Source organism: Vombatus ursinus, unplaced genomic scaffold, assembly GCF_900497805.2.
Source record: "Vombatus ursinus unplaced genomic scaffold, bare-nosed wombat genome assembly UNPS02014781.1, whole genome shotgun sequence".
In the NCBI taxonomy this organism is placed as follows: Eukaryota; Metazoa; Chordata; class Mammalia; order Diprotodontia; family Vombatidae; genus Vombatus; species Vombatus ursinus.
The window spans coordinates 24,479,099-24,487,663 of NW_020954559.1; the positions used below are offsets into that span (position 1 = coordinate 24,479,099).

An 8,565-nucleotide genomic window follows, 5' to 3' on the forward strand; every position below is an offset into this window, starting at 1 on the left:
CCACCAAGTACCTTTTTCAATTAATTCCACTGCCATGGTTATCCCCATTATTTCCCTAGGATTGAAAAGATGATAAACTATCTTATATCATGGTCATAGTAGAGTTGTGAAATCAGGCTTATTACAGTAACATCTAATTTTCTAACCCTTTTGTCTCTATTTCCTCACCTCTCATACCTCCTGTACTTAATGTGTTATGAGAGCTTTGAAATGTATGGTATGAGTTCCAATTTTTATGACTTAATGTATTACCTGTGGCCACATGGAGGATCCTATTCCTGATAGAATTCCACTGGGGCCCTTGAACATAGATTGTCCTTATTCGCAATGGATAACTCCTTCAGATTCATAGGACTCTTGCCCTAAACATCACTCTTTCCTTTTTTTTTTATTCTATCCACAAAAGCCCCTAGCCAACAACCTGGCGCACCTGAACATAAGTTACAGTCTATACCTAACAGTCTTTTTCCTTTTTCTTTGTAGCCCCTGGCCCTTTCCTCCCATCAGAGACCACTTGAGCATATAGGGTCTTCAAGATGAGTACCCATAAACAGAGAATACTGATAAACTAAGAGTGTGATCATGTTAAAATGCATTCGTCTCTCTTGCCATTGAATAGGTCTCGTTTTTCCACCAGATTTCTCAGATCAAAAAGCCAAAGTCACTTTGTCATCTTTAATTAAATGCTCTGTGTCTGTCTTTTTCACTGTCCTTTCTGTCTTTTAATTTATATCTGCCTCTGTCCCCTCTCCCTCACCCTTCTGTCCCACCATACCTCTCTCTCTTTTTCTCTCACTTTCTCCTTCTGTCCCTCTTTAACTTTTGAAAAAGTGTTCTTTCATAAAGCTGAACGAGGAAAGGAGAAACTTAATAAAAGGAACCCAAAATGACAAATGCCTATTCAAAAGATTTGCATTTAAAACACACAATAACAGTCTGGCCATACTTTTTAACCTTTACACATAACCCAGGGGTGGGGAGCCTACAGTTTAAGGCCATATGTGGCCTTCTAGGTCCTTAAGTGTGCCTTTTGACCGAATCCAAAATTTACAGAACAAATAAAAGGATTTGTTTTATAAAATTTGGATTCAGTCAAAAGGCCACACTTAAGGACCTAGAAGGTCACATGTGGTCTTAAGCCTTCAGGTTCCCCACCACTGATATAGTCTCTCTACTTCTGTGAAATCACCCCTTTCAGACCTAGCCTCAAATCTACACCCACCAATGATTGTAGGGACAAAAGACAAGAAGAAATAGGAGGATTGGCAAGCCATTCCAAGCCTTTCTCTGACCCTGGATTGCAATAGTCAGTTTGGATTGATTTCTATTAATTGCCTTTCTTGTTGTTTTCCTTAACATTAGGCTATTAGTGAGACAAGGAAGTCCAAATTGCCATCTTTTTCAGACTCTGGACTGAGAGAAATAATTTAATTTAGTTTCCATTATTTGCCTTTTGTGGTCTCCTCCTTAGTAAGTGAAAGATCTGTCAGGGAAATAAAAGGGGCTTATGCTTGCAATTCAACTAATTTTGAAGGCTTCATTTATATAGACCAATGGCCTCAGCAGGTGCTCTATGCCAAAGAAATACATCAGAAGTTTTTAATAAATTCTACTAGTTTTCATTGAAGAATGTTTTTCTAGTTGCATAATACTGCTTCAACTATGTTCTCCAGGTACCTCTTTTTAGATTAAATATGCTGCCATCATTATCTCCATTATTTGCCTACAATTCAAAAGATGATAAACTGACTTATATATGGTCCCAATAAGAGTTATGATTTCAGGCAGATCACAAGAACTTCTAATTTTCCATCCTTTTCACCTCTATTTCCTTCATTTCTCATACTTCCTGTAGTTAATACGTCATGAAACCGTTGAAATGGATGAGAGGAGTTCTGGATTTATGAGTGAATATGTAAACTCTAGCCACATGGAGGCTACTTTCCTGATTGAATTCCGTTGGGGACCTTGAACACAGATTGTCCTTGAGATTCATATGACTCTTGCCTAAACATCACTTTTTCCTTTTTTTTTATTCTATCCACAAAAGGTCCTAGGCAACAACCTGGTAAACCTCAGGGTAAGTTATTTTCTTTCCCTAACAGTCTGTTTTCCATTTTCCTTGTAGACCCTGGTCCTTTTCTCACATAAGAGACCACTTGAGCATTTAGAGTCTTCAAGATGTGTACCATAAACAGAGAGCACTCATGAACTAAGAGTGTACTCATGTTAAAATGCATTAGTCTTTCTTGCCATTGCATAGGTCTCATTTTTCTACCACAGAATGTCCCAGGTCAAAAATCCAAAGTCAGTTGGTCATCTTAAATTGAAGGCTCTCTGTCTTTTTCTCTGACTCTTTATGTCTATATCTGCCTCTATCTGTCTCCTTTCTCTCTCCATTCCCTCACCCTACATCTCTCTCTCTCTCTCTCTCTCTCTCTCTCTCTCTCTCTCTCTGTCTCTGTCTCCCTCTTTTCTCCTCTCCCATTTTAACCTTTGAAAAAGTGTTCTTTTGTAAAGCTAACGGAGGAAAGGAGAGATGTAATAAAAGGAATCCCAAAGGCCAAATGCCTATTCAAAAGATTTGCATCTAAAACACAAAGTAAAGAAATGCTACATTCTGGCCATATATTTCACTTTTAAATACAGCCTCTTTATTTCTGTGAAAGCACCCATTTCAGATCTAACCTCAAATCTACTCACACCACTGACTGCAGCGACAGAAGGCAAGAAGAAATAGGAGGATTGGCAAGACTTTCTAGCTCCTAGCCTTTCTCTGCTCCTGGACTGAGGGAGTCAGTTTGGATTGATTTCCATTAATTACCTTTCTTGTTGTTTTCCTTAATATTGGGCTAGTAGTGAGATAAGTAAGTCCATATTACCATCCCCTTTTCAGACTATGGACTGGGAGAAACAATTTAACTTGATTTCCATTACTTGACTTTTGTGTTTTTATTCTTAGTAAGTGAAAGATCTGTCAGGAGAGTAAAAGGGGCTTATGATTGTACTTCAACTAATTTTGAAGGTTTTGTTTACATAGACCAATGGTCTCAGGAGGGGCCCTATGCCAAAGAAATACATCAGAAATTTTCGATGAAATTCTACTAGTTTTATTGAGTAATCTTTTTCTAGCTGCCTAATACTGCTTCATCTATGTTCTCCAAGCACCTCTTTTTCAATTAATTCTATTGCTATGATTCCCCCATTATTTACCTAGGATTCAAAAGATGATAACAACATCTTATATCTTATATCATGGTCACAATAAGGTTGTGAGATCAGGCTGATCACAACCATCATTACTCCCGTGATTTACCTAGGATTCAGAAGATGATCAACTGTCTTACATCATAGTCACGATAGAGGTTGTGATTTTAGGTTGATCACAATAACATCTAATTTTCCATCCTTTTTGCATCTGTTTCCTTCATTTCTCATCCATCCTGTAGATAGCATGTTATGACAGCTTTGAAATGAATGAGATGAGTTCTGGATTTTATGACTGAATATGTAACCTCTGGCCAAGTGGAGGCTTCTATTTCTGGTAGAATTCCACTGGGACCATTGAACATAGGTTGTCCTTATCCACAACTGAAAACTTGAGATTCATAAGATTCTTCCCCTAAAAATCATTTTTTCTTTTTTATTCTAATCACAGGACCTCGATTTCATCGATTTCATGGATTTCGTCGACCTCAGGGTAAGTTACAGTCTATCACAAAATTTGCTTTTTTTTTTCCTTTTTTCTCCTAGCCTGGCTCTTTTTCTCACATTATAGACCACTTGGTTATTCATCCTCTTAAAGCTGAGAACAAATAAACTGAGGGTACTGATGAACTAAGGATGTGGTCTTCTAAAATGCATTAGTCTCTCTTGCCATGGCAGAGGTCTCATTTTTCCACCAGAGAATATCCTAGATCAAAAACAAAGTCACTTTGTCATCTTCAATTAAATGTTCTGTCTGTCTTTTTCTCTTTTTTAGTCTTTCTGTCTATATCTCCCTCTATCTGTCTTTTGTCCCTCCCCTTTCCCTGCCCAACCTCCCTCTCTCTCTCTCTCTCTCTCTCTCTCTCTCTCTCTCACTTCCTCCTCCTCCTCCTCTTCTACTTTAACCTTTGAAAAAGTGTTTTGTAAAGTTGAAGGAGGAAAGGAGAGATGTAATAAAAGGAACCCAAAAGGACAAATGTCTATTCAAAAGATTTGCATCTAAAACACAAAATAAAGAAATGCTACATTCTGCACACATTTTTCACCTTTATACATGACTTTTTTACTTCTGTGAAAGCACCCATTTCAGATCTAACCTCAAATCTACTGCCACCACTGACTGCAGGGACAGAAGGCAAGAAGAAATAGGAGGATTGGCAAGACATTCCTAGCTTTTCTCTGCCCCTGGATTGAGGGAGTCAGTTTGGATTGATTTCTATTCGTTGCCATTCTTGTTTTCCTTAAAATGGTGGTGAGGCAATTTGGTCCAAATTGCCATCTCTTTTTCAGGCTCTGGACTGAGAGGAAACAATTTAAAGTAGTTTCCATTATCTTCCATTTGTATTTTTCTTCTTAGTAAATGAAAGATCTGTTAAGGGAGTAAAACAGGTTTATGCTTGCTAATTTTGAAGGCTGCATTTACAGAGACCAATGATCTTAGGAGGGGTTCTATTCCAAAGAAATACCTCACAAAGAATCAAAATTCTACTGGTTTTTATTGAGTAACATTTTTGTAGTTGTCTAATACTCCTTCAGCTATGTTCTCCAGGTACCTCTTTTTCAATTAATTCTATCGCAATGGGGCCCTTGACAATAGATTTTCCTTATCCACAAGTGAAAATTCTTCAGATTCATAAGATTCTTTCCCTAAACATCCTTTTTTCCTTTTTTTTTTTATTCTGTACACAGGACCGCCTAGACAATCTCGTGGACCTGAGGGTAAATTACATCCCAAAACTGGCTTTCTTTCCTTTTTCTCTGTAGTCCCTGGTCCTTGTCTCACATTACAGACTGCTTGAGTATTCATCCTCTTAAAGTTGAGTAGGGATAAACAGAGGGTTCTGATGAACTAAGGGTATGATCATATTAATATGTATTATTCTCTCTTGCCAAAGCACAGGTCTCATTTTTCACCAGAGAATTTTTCCAGATCAAAAAACCAGTCACTTTGTTGTCTTCAATTAAATACTCTGTCTTTCTGTCTCTGTCTCTTTCTTTCTTTTTCAAACGTGGGCCTTCAAATGAGGACGTATGAGAGAGAAAGAAAGAGAGAAAGAAATGTATTGTCAAGAACCCTAACATCCAAATGCCTATTCAAAAGATTTATATCTAAACATGAAATAAAGGAATGCTGTATCCTGGCCATATGGTTCACCTTTATGCAAAGCCTCTTTACCTCTTCTAGGAAAGGACCCACCTCAGACCTCAAACCTAGTCCCACTACTGACTGTGCAAGGAGAGAGGGCAATGAGAAATAGGAGGGTTGGCAAGATGTTTCTGATCTTTCTCTGCCCCCAGATTGAGGGAGTCAATTGGAATTAGTTTCTATTTAATTGCCTCTCTTATTGTGTTCCTTAATATTAAACTAGTAGTGAGGTTAAAAAAAAGTCAAATTATCATCATTTTTTCTGACCCTGGTCTGGAAAATCAATTTGTTTTAGTTACCATTATTTGCCTTTTGTTTTCTTCTTCTTAGTAGGTGAAAGTTCTGTCAAGTAAGAGGCTTATACTTGCCTTTCAACTAACTTTGAAGGCTTCACTTATGTAGACCAATGGCCTGAGAAGGTTCTCAATACCAAAGAAATAAGTCACAAATATTTAGCAAAATTTGACTAATTTTACTGAATAACGTTTTATTTTATTTTACTTTATTGAGTAGCAGTTTTCTAGTTCAGTCATACTGCTTCTTCTAGGTCCTCCAGGTACCTCTTTTTCAATTGATTCTATCCCCAGTGGTTACTCTCATTATTTACTTAGATGATAATCTATTTTATATCTTGGTTTTAATAGATGTTGTGAGGTCAATCTTATCACAACAACATCTAATTTCCCATCCATTTTGCCTCTCATTCAGTTCTCATACCTCTTGTATTTAATATGTTATGACAGCTTGGAAATGGTTGAGATGAATTCTGTATTTTGTGACTGGATATGCAACCTCTGGCCNGATCACAACAACATCTAATTTTCCATCCATTTTGCCTCTCATTCAGTTCTCATACCTCTTGTATTTAATATGTATTTATATCTAAATATAAACAACAGCTTGGAAATGGTTGAGATGAATTCTGTATTTTGTGACTGGATATGCAACCTCTGGCCAAGCGAATGCTTGTGTTCCTGATAGAATTCCACTGGGATTCACTCCCTTGAACATAGATTTCCCTTATCCACAACTGAAAACTCTTGAGATTCATAAGACTCTTGCCCTAAACATCTCTCTTCGCTTTTCGTTTTTTTATACTTAGCAGCCCCAAGCCAACAACCTGTTACACCTGAATGTAAATCTTTCCTTAAACAGTTTTTATTTCCTTTATTTTTGTAGGCCAAAAACGACGTGGAAGAGGTCAGAAAAGGGTCCCAAACCCTCAGGAAAGGAGGAGAAATGGCCCATTTCCCATTAGAGGGTATCTTCATGATCACGGAAATGGTTAGTTTTAACCCTTTAAAGTACAAAGTACTCTTCTAATGAATCAAATCTATGTTTTACCATCCACTTACTGACTCCCCATTTCATGTCCTCAGCTACATCCCAGATTCTCTTCTGTTCCATTTCCTTTAATTTGTTTCCTCTTCATGGTAAATTCCTCTCACGTGATTTGCTCATTTTCACCTGGTGTCAGGCTTCTCATTGACTGAGAGATCCCTAATAAAACAATATTTGACCAGTGCAATTCCATTTCTGTAGAAGTAACTCCTATTTTCACTCATTGTGCATCTTCTTTCTGTTGTTGCTCATCCCAACTTAGATCCTCTCCCCAAGTCTCCTCCAATTCAGTAATGCCTGACTACTTTACTGTCATAAATACTAGACGAGGGACCAAATCCAAGTCAGTCTATCCCCTGTGTTTGATTTTCTTCCATTCTTGTTTCAGGGGCTGAATAAGAAGATAGATATGAGGCTGGCATCATGAAAATTCTTCAGTAACCTAGGATGATAGGGAAGTGAAAACATCTTGACTCCCCTCATTCCTGTATTTAAAACACAAATAAACTAATCAGCATCCAAGCTTTGCTTCGTCTTCTGGGTTTTTGTATCTCTTGACTTTAAAGGCACTAAATTCTGTATTTAGGGGATAAAAGTACAGCCTGAAATACTTGTATCTTGGCTGCCTCCAGAATATTCTACAGAAGTACAGCACATATACATTCCCATGGAAATTTAGGGGGCAACTAGGTAGTGCAATGGACAGTGCACTGGGCCTGGAGTCAGGAAGATTTGAGTTCAAATTCTGGCCTCAGACACTTACCATCTGCGTGACCCTGGGCAAATCAGGTAACCCTTATCTGTTTCACTTCCTCATCTGTAAAGTGAGGACACCCTGGAGAAGGAAATGGCAAACCACTCTAGCATCTTTGCCAAAAAATACTCCAGGAAAAAAAATCCATGGGGTCACATGGAGTCATACACGACTGAACAACTGAATAATAACAACATAGAAAGTAGTGGAATAAAAGTTTGACTCTTGGTCTTCGCCACTTACTTGATATATGACCTTGAGCAAGTTGCTTAACCTCTCTGGCCCCATCTATCCCAGCAATCTTGGAATTTGGGGAGATGTTCACAAGAGGCAATGGTTAAAGCACTAGATCTTTATTAGGTATCCAAAGCAATTCACTCAACGGAAGGCTAAAGGCCTAACACGAAGGACCCAGGGAGATGGGCAAGAAGAGAATGGGGCAATGGAAGAGGTTTTTCAGAAAAAAAGAAACCTCCTGGGGATTGCTTGACAGAATGGGTCGGACACAACCATGTCTCAGTCATCAGAATGGACGTTGTCAGGTCTGGTGTGTGATGGTGTTCAGGTCACAGGAAGAAGTAGGAGTGCATCATTCAATAATGGTCCTGTGAGAAGTCGTGTTTTAGATTAGGCAGGCCCAGATTTCACCTAGCTCTTGTTACTTCTCTTAGTTGATAAGGAGGAAACATTGCACCTTTGCCACCTCCACATAAGCATAGCTCAAATGGCACAGATCAAGGCGATGGGTTGGACAGGAAGGAAATAGATGTTTGATCCATGCTCATAGGTTCGGAATTGGTTTTTCTTCTCTAATATCACAGGCAGAAGATGCTAAGTATTGGCTGACAAAGCCTCTTATGTGCAAGCAGAGTTCTTGTAAGTGTAAGAGGGAAAGCTTTCAGTCACTTTCCCCTTCCCCTATCTTTGTGAGAGTGTAGTTTCCTCATACTCACTCCAGGGAACTTACTTGAGGCATGACTTCCTCTCTGGTTTTACTCTTGGTCACCTCCCTTTGAAAGGAGTGGTTTCCTTTCAATTCAGTCGTCTGTAAAAGAGATTAATGGCAGATGCTGCCAGACAGCTGGTATCCCTGTGATAACTGATTCCCACTTAGCAC

General features: G+C 38.5%; 1 long non-coding RNA gene across 1 annotated transcript in view; it reads left to right on the forward strand.

Annotated features, from left to right (window-relative positions):
- LOC114046117 overlaps positions 1–7,216 on the forward strand; it is a 10,526-nt gene extending 3,310 nt beyond the window's left edge. Inside the window, exons 2-6 of the long non-coding RNA XR_003569466.1 lie at positions 2,051–2,080; positions 3,659–3,700; positions 4,897–4,926; positions 6,533–6,637; positions 7,083–7,216. This is a non-coding gene — a long non-coding RNA (uncharacterized LOC114046117). The remainder of the gene's footprint in view (positions 1–2,050; positions 2,081–3,658; positions 3,701–4,896; positions 4,927–6,532; positions 6,638–7,082) is intronic.
- Positions 7,217–8,565: the final 1,349 nt, after the last annotated feature.